Source organism: Anabrus simplex, chromosome 1 (genome assembly GCF_040414725.1).
Source record: "Anabrus simplex isolate iqAnaSimp1 chromosome 1, ASM4041472v1, whole genome shotgun sequence".
Taxonomy (NCBI): Eukaryota; Metazoa; Arthropoda; class Insecta; order Orthoptera; family Tettigoniidae; genus Anabrus; species Anabrus simplex.
In genome coordinates this window covers 716752046-716769621 of record NC_090265.1, presented here as the reverse complement: position 1 = coordinate 716769621, position 17576 = coordinate 716752046, and the positions used below count along the sequence as shown (strand labels likewise).

At 40.0% G+C, this 17576-nt stretch overlaps 1 protein-coding gene across 2 annotated transcripts in view; it reads left to right on the top strand.

The window, feature by feature from the left end:
- Positions 1–17576, top strand: part of LOC136857401 (sphingosine kinase 1) — a 294749-nt gene that overhangs the window by 106320 nt on the left and 170853 nt on the right. The gene's annotated exons all lie outside the window — the stretch shown is intronic.

Here is a 17576-nt window from a genome sequence, read left to right as displayed (position 1 = left end):
TAGTCTTTTCTAAAATTATCCAAAGCACTTGGCAATTTATCGAACTTTTCCCTTGATAAATTACTGTATTCCCATCATTAACTCCTCTTCCTATAACTTAATATTTTCCCCAATTTATCCTCTCGAATTCCAACTTCATATTGTGATCTTTCCTGCCTTTAAAAACTCCACTCAAGCTTATTCGTCTAGGAATATCATTCCACGCCATCTGTCCACTGACAGCTCGTGTCCTTACTCCCCAGTCTTCCCAACGCAAAGTTTGCAACATTTCCGTAACACTACTCCTCTGTCGGAAATGTCCGGCTCCATGGCTAAATAGTTAGCGTGCTGGCCTTTGGTCACAGGGGTCCCGGGTTCGATTCCCGACAGGGTCGGGAATTTTAACCATCAATGGTTAATTTCTCTGACACGGGGGCTGGGTGTATGTGTCGTCTTCATCATCATTTCATCCCCATCACGACGCGCAGGTCACCCACGGGTGTCAAATCAGAAGACCTGCACCTGGCGAGCCGAACATGTCCTCGAATACTCCCGGCACTAAAAGCCATACGACATTTCATTTCATTTCTGTCGGAAATCACCAAGAATAAATCGTGCTGCTTTCCTTTTGATCTTTTCCAGTTCTCGTGTCAAATAGTCCTGATGTGGGTCCCATACACTGGAACCATACTCTCTAGTTGGGGGTCTTACCAGAGAGGTATACGCCCTCTTCTCTACATCCTTACTACAACCCCACTTACTGACATGTATGAGGTTGCATATTTTAACTAACTTACAATAATTTACACTACCGACTTCCCATTTTCACAAAATAATACTGGTATGCTAGTCGAGCTACGGTGAATCTTTAGTTCACATTTTTTTTTAACACAAGTACGTTAGCCTGTCTTGGACACTCGAAATTACTATCTTTCAATACGCGAAAACTTTAAGAAGACAGTAGACATGGTTTCGTCTTATGCCCGTAGATGACGTTAACGGTTACGTGCAACAAAATGACAATCTCACCTCGTTGAATGAGAGGTGCTTTATCGAGAAAGAACCAAGCATACGAAATTCCATCTCACCCGAAGCATATCTTTAGCATGGAAACACCTACAACGAAGCATCTACGATCAAAATGTATTAAAGTGCCATTCGTCAGACTCAGCGGAAGAAGTTCTATCTAGTGCTTATCCATGGAAATAATGCGTTTTCATATGCCAGGATGGAAAGAAGTGATTCATTCACTTCAGTGAAAGGTAGTATGTTTCATTAAACAGTTCAAGTATGATGGTCACCATTGCTTTTGCCTTGTAACCTATATCTGATACCAGTTTCAGTCTCCCAAACATGGGCGCCCGCAGGATCTTTTCCAAGGGAGGGCACATTAACAATTTTCTTGAATATAAATACCAATATAACGTCAGCAACATTAAATTGTTTACAGAAATTTGCGAATATAACAGATGCTAGATGACTGTCAGTAAGTTCAGTTTATGAAATAATCTGGTATGATATTAAACAATTGAACATCAACTTTTTAGAATTCCAGGGGGGGGGGGGCAAGCGCCCCCCTTGCCCCCCCTTGCGGGCGCCCATGCTCCCAAACGTTTGTTTCCTCAATAAATCTGTGGAAAGCAACAGAAGTCAGCATGTGCATAGTTTGAAGTCAAGTTATAGCTATGTACGTCATTGCAGGAAATATGAGACAGTCACTTCGCTGTTAGAAACGTGTTTTTCTTTACGAAAATTTAAGTCGTGGTCGTGAGAGGTTCATTATGTTTTTGTCGTAGAGAAGAGAGAACAATCTATAAATGGTACCAGTTTCAGCAGTTGAAACATTCTGTTGTTTTCATTATCGCCGTGAATGACAGACCGAATAAGCATTTTATATACTACTAGCTGATGTACCCGTGCTTCGCTACGGGATTCTCAGAAAGACTGACTTTGTGGTTTTCCTAACTGAAATCAACATAGGTCATTACAAAAACGTGAGTATGAATGTAGCGATTAAAAGCAATGCTATCATATAAAATACTCGATCAAATGGAAAGCCGCACGTTTTATTACTTTTAACGAACAGTGCTGCGGTTAGATGGAGGTGCCAATCTAATAGTCCAAAGTTCCAGAGCTGGGATGACCAGGCCTCAGATTGCCATGAACACTCATCTGCCATTATTCTGCTAAATATGCACACTGTTCATTCCAATCAGTGCCTCAAAAGAGGGGTTGAATAGCCCGAATGCTATGACGATCCAGTGTGTTATGTACCAGTAGTATCAAAAAATTTATAAACCAGGGGAATGGCATGCTAAAGAAGAAAGTTATCTAACTCCCCAGCTACTTCCCATCAATATTCAGGCAGGCTGTTACACTGTACGACTGGGCGAGTTGACCGTGTGGTTAGCGGTGCGCAGCTGTGAGCTTGCATCCGAGAGATAGTGGATTCGAACCCCATTGTCGGCAGCGCTGAAGATGGTATTCCGTTGTTTCCCACTTTCACACCAGTCAAATGCTGGGCCTGTACCTTAATTAAGGCCTAAGGCACTCCTAGCCCTTTCCTATTCCATCGTCGCCATAAAATCTATGTCGGTGCGACGTAAATCAAATAAAAATACTCTGTACGCAGCAGTAATCCTATCTACCGGAGATGAGGGGCAACAGAAGCCACAAAGCACATCACGACAAACAATGGTCAATGTAATGTTATTGTTGATCAACGTTATGAGATTTCTATATTGTAGGCCGTCACATTTAGTTTTCTTTCGACTCTGTGATTTGTAAAATATTTTATACCGTAAACTGTAGTTTCTTATTCTCCGACTTTACATACCGATTTTCATTAAATACTGTTTACCCATTTTCTCGTTACTCGGCGCTGATATGGACTTAATAATAAAAATCCAAATTTATGAATATCTTTGTGATCATAGTCAGTACGGTAACATTGTATAAGACATGAATAATAGGAAATTTAATACTATATAACCTTAGTTATGTAGCATTCATCGATTACACCTCTAATAAGAAATATTTGAGATTTAAATTTTAGGCCATCCCCTAAACTACCATTTCGCTCAGCGTGAATAAAATAATTTACAGCCTAGACTATAGCGACTTATTTCCTGACTTTGCATACCGATTTTCATCAAGATAGGACTATTAATAACAACAATATTTGAGAATTAAATTTTAGGCCTTCCCCTAAACTACGATTTTTCGCAGCGTGAATACAATTATTGATAGCCAAAATTGTAGCAACTTATTCCCCAACTTTGCATACCCATTTTATTTAAAATACGACCACTAATAATATAAATAGTTGAGAATTCAATTTTAGGCCTTCCCCTAAACTACCATTTCACTCAGCGTGAGCAAAATGATGTATATCCTAAATTGTAGAGGCTCATCCCCCAACTTCACATACCGATTTTCATTAGACCACTAATAACATAAATAGTTGAGAATTCAATTTTAGGCCTTCCCCTAAACTACCATTTCACTCAGCGTGAGTAAAATGATTTATAGCCTAGATTGTAGAGGCTCATCCCCCGACTTCACATACCGATTTCCATTAAATTATCTTCAACCGTTTTCTCGTGATGCGTGTACATACATACATACATACATACATACAGACAGACAGACAGACAGACAGACAGACAGAAATTACGGAAATGTAAAAAGTGCATTTTCTTGTTACTATGGACATGACCGATACAGAAATACCATTATTTTCAAATTCTGAGCAATGTACAGACAAAACTCTTATTTTATATATATAGATATAAAGATTTTACTGTTCAAAACTGAAATAAAGTGACTCGTCTGTTAGGAGAAAAATCATTCTCTAGCCTTGTTGGCAGCAAATTGATCAAAACGTACGGAAAACAAACCAGAAAGTTTTGATATTATAAATGCATGTTTTTCAGACATGTCGTACCAATATTAAAAGTTTCCTTAATATTACAATTGTTTGTGTAAGTTTAATAGCGCCGTAAAGCTCCCCCATATTCTTCTGTATTCACTTGTAATACGTTTCTTTTAATAGTAAGCACTTTACAACAAGAGATAAAGCGAGATAAGGCAAACAGCATTGTTGTGCAAAAACATAGTACTCGTCACGTAAGGCTGTACAGTGTACACTGAAGGGCAAATATCGCCGTCCTGTTACCTCTTTTTTTTTTTTTTAATGGCTCTTCATTGTTGCCAACTTGACTAATTACATATTGCAATCTCGAGACATTACCATCAAGAAACTAACCACAATGTAAGCAACTACACTATAGAGAATACGTGACACTTCGCGAGATACCGCAAGACATTGCCAGCTCACCTAGCGGGATGGCCTTGAAACTGAGTGTAGTAGTAATACCGATCATCTGATATAGTGTGAACGTTTGGTCTTGGATTTGCGTTAAGAAGATGATTTTCGTGAATATTTAATTTATCTGGTGACAAAAGCTTTTGGAATTACAATCAAACAAGCATTGAACCATGTTTCGTAAGGTTTGTGCTGTATTTGGCTGCAATAACTTTGAACTTGTTCATGTATCGAAATCTTTCTTCTGCTTTCCTAGATACAAAACATTGTAAGTAAATTCCAGACTGTAAAATATTAGTGTACAAATCACATTAGCTTTAACATTTAGTTGTCAACATGTATTCCTACCTCAGATTAATTTAAATGAAGAAAATTAAAACAAAATACTTAAAACAATTTTTTCTTCTTCTTCCACTTTTCCCAGATCTGTGAATTCGCGGGTACCAGCTGTGTCGCACATGTGGATTTATCCCTATTTTACGGCCGGATGCCCTTCCTGACGCCATCCCTATATAGAGGGATGTAATCACTAGACCTCGGATTTTAGAGAAAGGGCTATTTTGTTCTAGAAGAGAAAACTTAAAATGAAGCTGTATTTACACGCTTCGTGTATTTATAAAGTTAGAAACGGTGGTCATATAGTGCCTAAAATTGCCTGAATTGACCTTAGTACCTATATTTGCCTTTTTTCCTATATTTCCTATTTTATCCCTAAATGGGATAAAATGCTTTTAATATATTCCGAGAAAATAAACAATTTGCTGACTCGTTTTCAGTATCTTCAACAAAGTCTTAAAATCTAAAAGCTATAAACCACACTCCCTGGAAACCCTGTGACGTTTGCAGCTAAGAGGTGAATGAAACTTATTTTATACTTTCCCCCAACGAGTTATCATATTAGGAAAACAAACATGCTAATTTAATTGATGCATATTAAAATACGTAAAATTGAAGCTGCCTAAAAATATTTTAGAACCTATTTGTGAGCCTAATTTAGGCATCTCAAATAACATTTAAGCACCTAAAAATCCGAGGTCTAGTAATCACTATTGCAGTTTCTGTGGTGATTGGAAGTGTTGTGTGTTGTCTGAATATGAAGAGAAACTTGTTGGAACAAACACAAACACCGATTCCCCGAGCCAGAAGAATTAATTAGACGCGATTAAAATCCACGATTTCACCGGGAATCGAACCCGTGACCTTCTGAAGAGAACGCCTCAACGCCGTTCATTCAGCCAAGGATTCAGATAAAAAGAAATTATTATTATTATTATTATTATTATTATTATTATTATTATTTATTTATTTATTTTCATTATTTCTCATTGAACTTTCGTTGTAGAACAAAGCAAGTTTCAGTCTTGCCGCCTGATGTAAGTCGAGCGCCAGGTGCGCCACTGTCAACATGTCTCTCAGTTTAGTACGGGAGAATACGGAAGTATCCACTGTCGTTGCCTACGCTATAATAGAAGGCCCGGACAAGCCGACACATTTCTGGGCGAACAAAGTAGTTCAGGCAATGGCCGCTTCGATCGCGTTTATGTTCTGTTGTTCTCATGTTCTGTCTATATCCTTATATTGAAGATACATCCAATAACGCGAAAAAATACATTTTTACTTTCATTATGCCTGGCGTGAATCAGATATGAAAATATAAAACGACTTAGAACACACTACACTTCATAGATGTTTTTCATTTTGCACTTGTTTATCACACAAACATAAAGAATAGCGAAATAAATAGAAGTACTCACCTGATTTTTCCCTATTTCTATAATTTCAACACTTTTTCTGCTCAGAGGCTTGCTCTTGAATTTGTTTAATAAATTACAGCCATTAGTCACTTTCTTTGCATTGTTATCAAGAACAGCCCTGAAAAATTTTGTAATTATAACGTATGTGATGTGTGCTTGATCACAGTCGCGGCACTGAAACGTCTCTTTAAACTTTGGAGCGGTAAGGAATTTCAGCTTTCGGACAAGGTTACATTTTCCGAGGTATCCTAACGTCCACGTTGTAAATATTAATACATTTTTTAGAAGAAGAATTTGCGTCGGCATTTGTCGGGGAGCAGAATTCCCCTCACAGTACTTACACTGTAATCTGAATCGACAAAGTGCAAGCTACATATTCTGGAGTTATCATTAGGAGTCCTTTTCTGCTGCCCTGTCGAGAAATAGCAAGTCTCCACTTCTCCAGTAATCTCGGATCTTTATAACAAAAAATGAACATTTATATTTGTGTATATTTCTTCGCTGTGTCAGATGTGCAGTTAGGCTCGCAACAATAAACTATCTTAACCTATAGAATGGAAAGAGAAACTTGACGGTAATTGGCCCCAGGGGCTCTGAAATTTGGAGCATGGGTTGGTGACCACGGGGCCTTTAGCTGACTCCTGGCATTTCTTCCACTTACTTGTGCCAAGCTCCTCACTTTCATCTATCCTATCCGACCTTCCTTGGTCAACTCTTGTTCTTTGCCGACTCCAACGCTATTAGATTTCCGTGGGCTAGGGAGTCTTTCATTTTCACGCCCTTCGTGGCCCTTGTCTTCCTTTGGCCGATACTTTCATTTTTCGACGTGTCGGGTCCCTTCCAAGTTTTCTCTCTGGTTAGTGTTATATAGAGGATAGTTGCCTAGTTGTACTTCCTATTAAAACAATAATCACCACCACCACCTTCACGATAATTTGGAAGCACATAACTAAACTGATGTTAAATGCATCTCAGCAACCATCCATATATTGCAAATCGTGAGTCCAAATAAATTAAAAAACGTCAAAACTCTTCACATTTCATATTAGATAAGGCCTTGCCTTATAAAATGGTTTAATGTGTAATTTCTTCTCATAAAACATGTTGCTGTAACACACGTAATCATAGATTTCATGCCAAACAACAGAACATAAACGCGAACCTAGCGGCGGAAAAGGGAAAAACTATTAACCCGCTTTTAATGCAAGAAATTGGCTTTCTGTCCAGGCCTTCTAGTATCTAGTAGGCTTTGCCACTGTCCAGTATTGTCTATAGTGTATTTGATGTAAGTAGCAATAATGGAGGATCCCTTACCCAAGTAGATGATCAATCAAGATATTCATAATTAAGTCGGTTTTCAAGCTTAATGAGAAATTAAGGAAATACACACTCTCACTCAGTATCATGTTTTATATTTCTCCCTTTATTTTGATAGACGCATTACTATAACCGTATTCTTCGGTGTTTGCCTTGTGTAAATAATGCATCTCCCTTCTTGAAATTCCACGAACCTGCTACGCATGCGTAACAGGGGGAGAGGTGATACTCCCACGTGGCGCGTCCCAGATGGCGGATAGGGGGGTCCTAACCGGCTTGCCGGCGGACTTGAGGGAAATAAAATACCTCTCGCGGACCAAACACACTACCCCCTGCGGGTGGGGGACGCACATGTAGAATACACCCGCGGTATCCCCTGCCTGTCGTAAGAGACTACTAAAAGGGGCGACCAAGGGATGATTGAATTAGAACCATGAAACTACTTTTGATTCATACCATCATGCGGGGAACACCATAGGTTGCCTGTACTTGCGAGTAGTCCCACTAAATTAGGTACGAAATAGGTTTGTGATTCGTAGCAGTTTCCAGTACCCGTAATTCGTACCCATGTGAGCAACACCGCGGGTCTGGGCGTACCCTGTGTTGCACCGCTATATGAGCGACACCGTCGATCTGCGTTGCCTGTGATTGGTGCCCACTATGTGAGGAACACACGGGAATACCGGCGCCCGTGATTAGTACACCTAGGTGAGGAGCCTCATCGGTTGGCGTTGGCTGTGGGTGGCGCCATTGTGTGAGAAACACCATAGGTCTGCGTTACCTGTACGAAGTACAATACTTGTGACTAGTACCATTTTATGTACAACACCGTGAGTCTTCGCTACTTTTGATTAGTACCGCAGCATGACAAATACCATGGTTCTACTTTACTCGCGACGTGTACCATTCTGTGGGGCCTTAGACATGGATTTTGCACCCCTTTAGACATCAAACATCATTGTGCTTTATAAGTGGTCCCTTGGTCAGTAATACTATTATTTACGATCTTTTTTTTTTTGAGTCTGATCCACTGTTTTTGTTTGTTTGTTTGTTTTTTGTTGGGTTCATGTCCATCCATTCATTCTTCATGACAATTTTTATTTTATTTTGGTCAGTGGATGAATTTGTACTTTTTGTTATTTCATTTCGTACCATTAGGGGCCGATGACCTCTATGTTAGACCCCTTTAAACAACAAGCATCATCATCATCATCATCATCATCATCATCATCATCCTTCTTGAAATTTGTTGTTGCTTGTCGGAATGGAGAGAAACCACGCTTTAATAGTACACTCAAGCAAATATATAACATGTACCTATGTCGTAAGTCAATAAGAATACACCAAGGCTAAGTCTGCAAACCGTACGTAAGTCGTGATAAGACAAGATTAGGTAAGTAACGTTGATAACGAAATTTCCTTCCATTTCAACTGAACTGATCGTTATAGAGGAGGTAATGTTGCTTTCCTTTTCGGAGGAGTTCTTGCAGATTTTTCTTGCTTCTTATACAGCGCCATCGAATTCTTTAAGTAAGTATTGGGTGAAATACGACCTAATTAATTAAGTGCTACGCTCGTCATTCAACCATTGCATTATTCGAACATGCCACAATTCTACTTACCTGGTATTACCCACACAGATTAACAATATGCTCGAATTACACCCGCAAATATAACACTAGTGATTTTAACAATACGGCAGTGACAATACGTAATCCTCGCAAATCACGAAAGAGAAATTACTGTACAGTGCCAACGTGCCAAATTAACAGTAACTGTAAGACGTCGTATCGACAAGTAGGGTCCCTAAACTGAATCGAACAAAACAGAAAATAACTATAAATCACTAGCTCTAGTGTGCCAGGGGAGTATAGACCGTGCCGTAATAATGGCAAACACTCGAAGTTCTGCTGGGTGCGGCACGGTATTGCTATGATGTGTGTCTTCGAACCAAATATACTATAGACAATACTGGACACTTCCGTATTCTCCCGTACGTGTTGACAGTGGTGCACCTGGCGGCCCGACCTTAAACATCCGGCGGCAAGATTGAAACTACGAAAGTTGCATGTTAAAATTGATAGAAATAATGAAAATAAATAACGATTTTTGATTTCTTCTACTGCGAAGGTTGAATGTTAATACTGACAGAAATAATGAAACTCGGTAATGATTTTCGTTTTGTCCGAATCCTTGGCTGAATGGTCAGCGTTGAGACCTTAGGGTCAGAAGGTCTCGGATTCGATTCCCGGTGGGATCGGGAATTTTAATTTCTTCTAGCTAATTCTTCTCTCTCGGGGACTGGGTGTTTCTGTTGTTCCAACACTTTCCTCTTCATATTCAGACAACACACTGCACTTCCAACCACCACAGAAACATGCAATAGTGCTTACTAGACCTGGGATTTTTAGGTGCCTATATGTTTTTATCTGTCCAAAATAGACTCTCAAATACTGTAGGTTCTAAAATATTTTTAGGCAGCTTCAGTTTTACACATTTAAATAGCCATGTTTATTTTGCTAAAATCGTAATAACTCGGGAGCAAACAAAACAAGTTTCACTCACCTCTTTGCTGCAAACGTCACAGAATATAATTTTACCATCCGATGTGAAATGGAGAAACTCCCGTAACCATTGTTTAATTGAAGACGACTTGGAACTTGACACTTTCGGCACAATTCATAATATAGGTGTAGTGTGCACTCAATTTCAAGGCCGCCCCGCTAGGTGCGTTGGCAGTCAATGTCTTGCGATATCTCCCAAAGTGGCACGTATTCTCTATAGTGTATCTCCTTCAACGTCGTCATTAGGGAGCCGATATTGTTACAACGTCATCTTTTTTTCCCTTTGAATTTGAACGTTGTTTAGTAGAATACATTTATTCTACGATATAACGAATGATAATGATGCGTTTTTATTTTGCATTCTTTCGCATTATTTTGCCGATTTTTCTGATCAGTCATTATTTGTTCGGCTCCATGGCTAAATGGCCTTTGGTCACTGGAGTACCGGGTTCGATTCACGGCAGGGTCTGGAATTTTAACCATAACTGGTTAATTCCGCTGGCACAGGGGGCTGAGTGTATGTGTCATCTTCATTATCATTTCATCCTCATGACGACGTGCAGGTCGCCTACGAGCGTAAAATAAAAAAGACCTGCATTTGGTGAGCGAACTTTTTCTCGAACACTCCCGGCACTAAAAGCCATATTCCATTTCATTTCAGTCATTATTTCATCTTTTAAGAACGTTTTAGTTCAATTTATAGCATTTTGAAGATTTTTTAGATCTTTTTTAAACGTATTCATGTATTCTTTATTGAAAGACTGATCAAAATCCACAAGTGACAGTATAACAAAATATAAATGATACATTTTTCTTACATATGGTTGAAATTTGCTAAATATCTTTCTTGGTCAATGAAACTGACCAGCAGTTACTATCTGCGACTGACGAGAAGTCGCGGTAGCTTGTAGGTACGGCACGCGTAACTTAGCTACAAATATAAGTCGTGACAGACGATGAGAACCCTTGCATATTCCTTTTTAAACTGTTCGTTATTCAGTATTAATTAATTATAGCACAATTGCAGTAGCACTTTGAAATTTCAGAACAGCGCCTCATTTCGCAAGAGTAGCCGCGGACGGAAGACATGTTTATTGTCAGGCCTTGAGACTTGAGATAGGCGCATGCGCGGCAGCCGCATGGACGCGACTTCTCGTCAGACGTCTGTAGTACTGGTGACTAAGAAAGGGTCAGGAAGGATTTGCAGTTGGAATTCAGGCAGTAAAGTGAAAGGACGCAATAGTGCTGAGCAATTGACAAGTGTAGGAAGTGCAAAGGCGAGTGAAACATGGGAGTATTGACGCATGCGTAATAGACTAATATAACTTGGAAACAATATTATTTAACAGATGGGTAAATAATAATAATAATAATAATAATAATAATAATAATAATAATAATAATAATAATAATAATAATAATAATAGCCAAATATTTACGTAGTTGTGTACGAACCTTATTTGGTATAATCATGATCGTATTATTTGTGAGGTTATGCCATGAAACTTCTGCTGTATATATATTAATATGAGTTTATTTAATGTAAGAACACGTAATTAATTGTATATAAATTATTATTGCCTGTTTATATGATGTATAATCTAATGTAACATTGTGCAATACACCGTAATATCCAGAATAACGTATCTTTGGCACTACATAGTTATAGAAAATTCTTTACATTGTAACTAGGCTATTGGAAGCTCTCGAATATACGAGAAAATATGTTGTGTCATATAATTTTAGAAGCCTGGCCAGGCACGTATATAAAGAGGCAGTCTTGATGGTAGAGTGGAGTTGTTTTAATGAAACTTGTGTGGAAATCATGCCGAGTGTTTGAAGTCAAGTATGTGAAGTGGTTTTGTTGGGTTGATAGTTGACATGCATCTGTTGCAGTCTTCTTCTGATTCTTCGTGTAGTGTTTTGTTATGATGGCAGCTTATTCGTGCGTGTATGTAGAAGATGTAATTTGTGAATAAAATAGGGTACACAACTGACAGCATTTTGTGTGCGTCTTTGTGAATACAGCAGTATCTATAGAGTAACATAGGTGTGCTATAGGCAGGTGGCAATGCAGAATAAAAATGAAAGCAATACAGATCGGAATCAATTACCATAACATCATGCAGATGGTGTTAAGATCAGTGGTGGTGATGGTGCTATTGGTGATCGGTGGTATTGAACTAAACCCAAGGCCTGGACTGTCTTGGGAACATATGGAGAAGCTTAAGGAGGTCTTGAAAGTGGACAAGACGCGGGAAATGATAATGGAATAAAGTAGAGAATCGAAGGAATGGAGGACCTTCTTAGAAGCAGACCTCAGTCATATCAAGGAGAGCGTGCTACAGGATAAGATTGAGATGGCTGAAATGAAGAATAAGGTCCTGGAATTAGAAGAAAGGATAAGAAAGATGGAAGTAAAAGAACGGATTCGAGAGAAGGTAGAGAGGAGGAGAAATATAATCTATGGATTGGTAGAGAGAGATAAGGAGAACCAAAATGAATTGTTGGATAGAGTACTTTTCTTAATCAGGGAGAAACTGGAAGTCGAATGCTATGACAATGGCACTGATTGTGTATTCAGATTAGGGGAAAATACGGGAAGGAGACTGATCAAAAAGTATGTATGGTATCGAGTTTGAAGGCTCAAAAAATTTTTGGGGATGCAAAAAAGCAGAAAGGGTCAAACATATGGATCAATAGAAAACTTGATCAAGGGGAAATGAAATATTTGAAAACGCTTTCATCCAGGAAAAGCGCGACAATCAGGACTAAAAGTTTATATTCACGGAAACAGACTCGTGGTTGTGAGTGATACGTGGAGTAGGCAGTGGTCGGTGAACCAGCTACGCGAGATGAAGCAACGGCCTGATGTGTCAGCAGATTTAAATTATTCTATGTTACATACAATTCCAAGCAAATTAGGAGATAATTATTTCTACAAAAACCTGTGCTGCACAGTGGATGGAGCAGGTATATAGTTCATGTATTACCATTGTTAAGCAGTCACCAGAATTCAGTTTCGTTTGTTTTTAGCTACTTTCTTCTTTTTACAATTTGTTTTACGTCTCAATGACACAGATAGCTTTCATGGCGACGACGGGATACGAAAGCGGGGAGGAAGTGACCGTGGCCTTAATTATTTGCTTGCTGAGAAAAGGAGAAACGACGGAAAACCATTTTCAGGCCTGCGGCTAGTGATTAAACGTCGCACTAACCTATCAGACGTTTTCGGCGACACAAGGATGGCTAATGGCTAGGATTGGGAAGGTGGTGGTCGTGGTCATAATTAATGTACAGCCTGGTATGAAAATGGTAGAAGCTATTTTAGGGCTGCTGACTGTGGGATTTGAACCCATCTGCCGAATGCAAGCTCACAGCTAACAGCACTGCCAACTCGCTAGGTAAGAAATCACTTTGGTCAAATATTTTAAGGCCACCTTTTACTTATTTTATAGATTTTCCCATGACTTTAAGGCCATTTTATTGAACACTTTTTACGTCATCAACATCCGCCCCTTAGTCATGATCAAATAAATTCTATCGAGAAAGCCCTGTAATGTAAGCAATAATTTGACCGAGGTTAGCTCTCTGTATTACAGAGGAAAGCATCCGTAAAGATGTAAACGTGATAATAGAACTATGAATATATAAGTTCTCTTGATAACCGGTAGTGAATGACGTGTCCAGTTGTCACATTCACTTCAGTTTGTTCGTCCAGTCTATTTTCGTTTATATTCAAAACCTCGATTTCATGATCTTAAACACTGCATCAGTGAAATAAAAAACGCTAATTTTTCTAAGCACGAATTAGACGTTCTTCTAGATTTGGTCTTACATCCTCAGGGCCCGGATTCTTATGAAAATTAAAATCCTTAGCCTGTTTCCAGTCACTCTACCGGGCCAGGAACATCAGGAATGGAATGAAGCACCATCTAGTAGCGAGGATAGGAATTGTGCTTGCTGCCGAATCCTGTCGCACTCCTCTGGGGTAATGATCAATGACTGACAGATAAAATGAAATTATATTGGAGAATGTTGCTGGAATAAAATATCACAGGGAAAACTGGAGTAAGAAAAGCAAGAAAAAAAAGTAATCTCCGTACAGGCCATGAAGGTCCTTGGAGGGTTGGAAGGTAAATGCTTCCACTAACCGTAACCTCGGCACTTGTTGGGGGTAGAGTGGAAATCTCGTTTCTTAAATTTTACGAATTATTTGCGGGGAATCGAACCCACGGCCTGCCAGATGAACCGAGCAGTCCCTTTTTTCTTCGAAGTGTCGCACGTCTTCCATTACCCCTCTTGGGTGCGTGGGTTGGCGACCACGGCGCCGTTAACTGAGTCCTGGCATTGTTTCTACTTGTGCCAGGCTCCTCACTTTCATCTATCCTATCCGACCTTCCTTGGTCAATGCTTGTTCTTTTCCGACCCCGAGGCTACTAGTTTTCGATGACTTTTGAGTTTTTCATTTTCACGCCTTGCATGGCCTTTGTTCACCTTTGGCAAATTAATTTTTCGAAGTGTCGGACCCTTCAATTTTTTTTCTTTCTGATTAGTGTTAGCAGAGGATGGTTGCCTAGTTGTACTCCGTCTTAAAACAGTAATCATCACCACCACCACCACTCTTAAGCTGGGGCCCCTTTTAGTTGCATTTTAGGACAGGCAGGGGATAACATGGATGTATTCTACCGCCTCCACCCACAGGGGGATCCAAACGAGTAATGCCTCTATAATTAGTTGTATTAGTTCCCTCTCCCTTCCTTTTGTGTATGGGACATAAGTTATTACTCCTTGTTGCGCAGTTGACATTTCTACACAGGGGCGGATCTACTATAAGGGCCAGAGGGGCCGGGCCCCATCTTCGTTCTTCTTCTTATACTGTTTACCATCCAAGGTTGCTTTTCCCTTGGACTCAGCGAGGGATCTCACCTCTACCGTCTCAAGGGCAGTGTCCTGGAGCGTCAGACATCGGGTCGGGGGATACAACTGGGGAGGAGGACCAGGACCTCGTCCAGGCGGCCTCACCTGCTATGCTGAACAGGGGCCTTGTGGGAGGATGGGGAGATTGGAAGGGATAGACAAAGAAGAGGGAAGGAAGCGGCCGTGGCCGTAAGTTAGGTACCATCCCGGCATTTGCCTGGAGAAGTGGGAAACCACGGAAAACCACTTCGAGGATGGCTGAGGTGGGAATCGAACCCACCTCTACTCAGTTGACCTCCTGAGGCTGAGTGGACCCCGTTCCAGCCCTCGTACCACTTTTCAAATTTCGTGGCAGAGCCGGGAATCGAACCCCGGCCTCCGGGGATGGCAGCTAATCACGCTAACCACTACACCAAGAGGCAGACCCCCATCTTTGTAATCCTTGTAATTTATTATTTGTAGTTGTATTGCAAACACTACGAAGCAAGTACGATATTCAACGCTACCTTAGTTCCGTGTGCGCGGGCCAGCCTCTGCCTCGCCTCCCCACGTGTTCTCAGCCGCGCATCAGTCGACTGACTTCCTCGGCTGTCTTGGCCTGGCAGCGTGGCAGTGTACATGGGTGTTGGTGGCATGTTATCGCGTCGTTTGCCCGTTGCGCTGGCTTTATTTCACGTTTCATTTCACTGTGCGCGGAAGCAAGAGTGCCGACTTCGGGTAATTGTTGGAGGAGCAGGGCATGATTAACTTGAACGCATGCATGTGAAATGTGGAACAACTACAGTATTAATGCGAACATTCCTATATTCACAAACAAACAGATAAAAACAGAACAATAACAGCGCATGTTACTCAAATACATTTTTGAACGAGTCTTATGTACGGAGTTTCCAATAATATTCACAAGTAAACAGGAAAATAGAACTTACAATTGTTTGCTTTACCGTCGCGCCGACACAGATGAGTCTTATGGCGACGATGGGATAGGAAAGACCTAGCAGTGGGAAGGAAGCGGCCGTGGCCTTAAATTAGGATACAGCCCCAGCATTTTTCTGGTATAAAAATGGGAAACCACGGAAAACCATTCTCAGGGCTGCCGACGGTGCGGTTCGAACCCACTATCTCCCGGATACAAGCTTACAGCTGCGCGCCCATAACCGCACGGCCAACTCGCTCGGTAAAATAAAACTTTATTCATAAATAAATATTTTGAAGGAATGTCTTATGCACGAAGCTATAAAAAATAATCAAAAGTAACGAAAAAATTGAACTTGCTTCATAAATACATTTTCTTAATAAATATCATACCGTACTTGGCTAAATGGTTAGCGTGCTGGCGTTTGGTCACAGAGGTCTTAATTGTTTGGTGGACAAGTGAGTGTCTAATTTATGATGAACAGAGTGGATTGTTATTGTTTATTTGAACTCCCTTCAATTCATTAAGTCTAGAAGAAAAGATTCAAACTCAACGTTTAGGTGCTTACCAACCAAATAATTTCACGTTATCTCAATTCTCAACTCGATGGCAATAAACAGTCTGTAATAAATGGTTCAGTAAAAGTCACGGTTAACAGTTAGCGAAGAGAAACAAAGTCTGTTTTGTTTTTACTGTGTGTTATTTCGTGGTGAAGGATTGTGGTCAACGACCGGGTGTAAGGATGTAAAGCATTTAAGTGAACGAATTAAAACATATGAGGAAAACGCACTACACTTAGAAAATGCCCGTAAATTAAAAACAAATATTTGGGACTGTTAACATTGCTGCACAAATTGACTCTGCATAAAAAATCCAGAAACATATTGAAGTAGTCACAAAAATAGACACATACTAAATACAGTAGAGTAGTAGGGTGCTTAAAATGTTGTGGAACTCACGAATTAGCACTAAGGGGCCATAATGAAATACAGGACTCAGCAAACCGTGGTCATTTCTTAGATTTGTTATATCTTCTTAGTAACCTCGACAACGTGTTAGATGACCATCTGAAAGCCATTCGCGCATCAATTTCTAAATATACGTCACACATTATACAAAACGAACTGTTAGAATGTATGTATCAGGTGTACATTAAAGACTTGGTCAAAGATATCAACGCTGCAACTTTTGTTTCTGTGCGGGCAGATGAAGCAACAGACATTATTTGCCAAATTCAATTTGTTATCATATTCCGGTACATTAAGGACATTAAACCTGTTGAAAGATTCCTTTCCTTTGAAAATATTACTGATCGGACAGCCTATGGTCTCAGCGAGGTTCTGAGAAAACGGCTTGAACCTTTCAGTGTTGAGGAAAAGCTCATAGCTCAGGCCTTTGATGGAGCCGCAGTGATGCAAGGGAGTAAGTGAAGTGTTCAGGCTCTGATGCAGACTTCTTTTCCGTATGCCAAGTACGTTCACTGTTACGCTCATCAACAAAATTTGGTAATACGAAATGCTTGTAGCAAGAACATAATATCTGTTCGGTTGTTCTTTGCAAACATTACTGGATTCATATCGCCTAACAGAAGTGGTGTATTGCGATCGGTTTCTTCAACAAGATGGAACTTTCAGTCTTGGGTTGTGAGTAGTGTTCGTGAAAACAAATCACATTTATTGGAATAGTTTGAAAAGATTGAGAACGAAGATGGTTGGGATGAAGTAACAATGAGAGAGTGTTTTGGTTTAAAAGATACTTAACAATTCAGAGTTTTTCTTCTGAAATTCTTCTTTGAGATG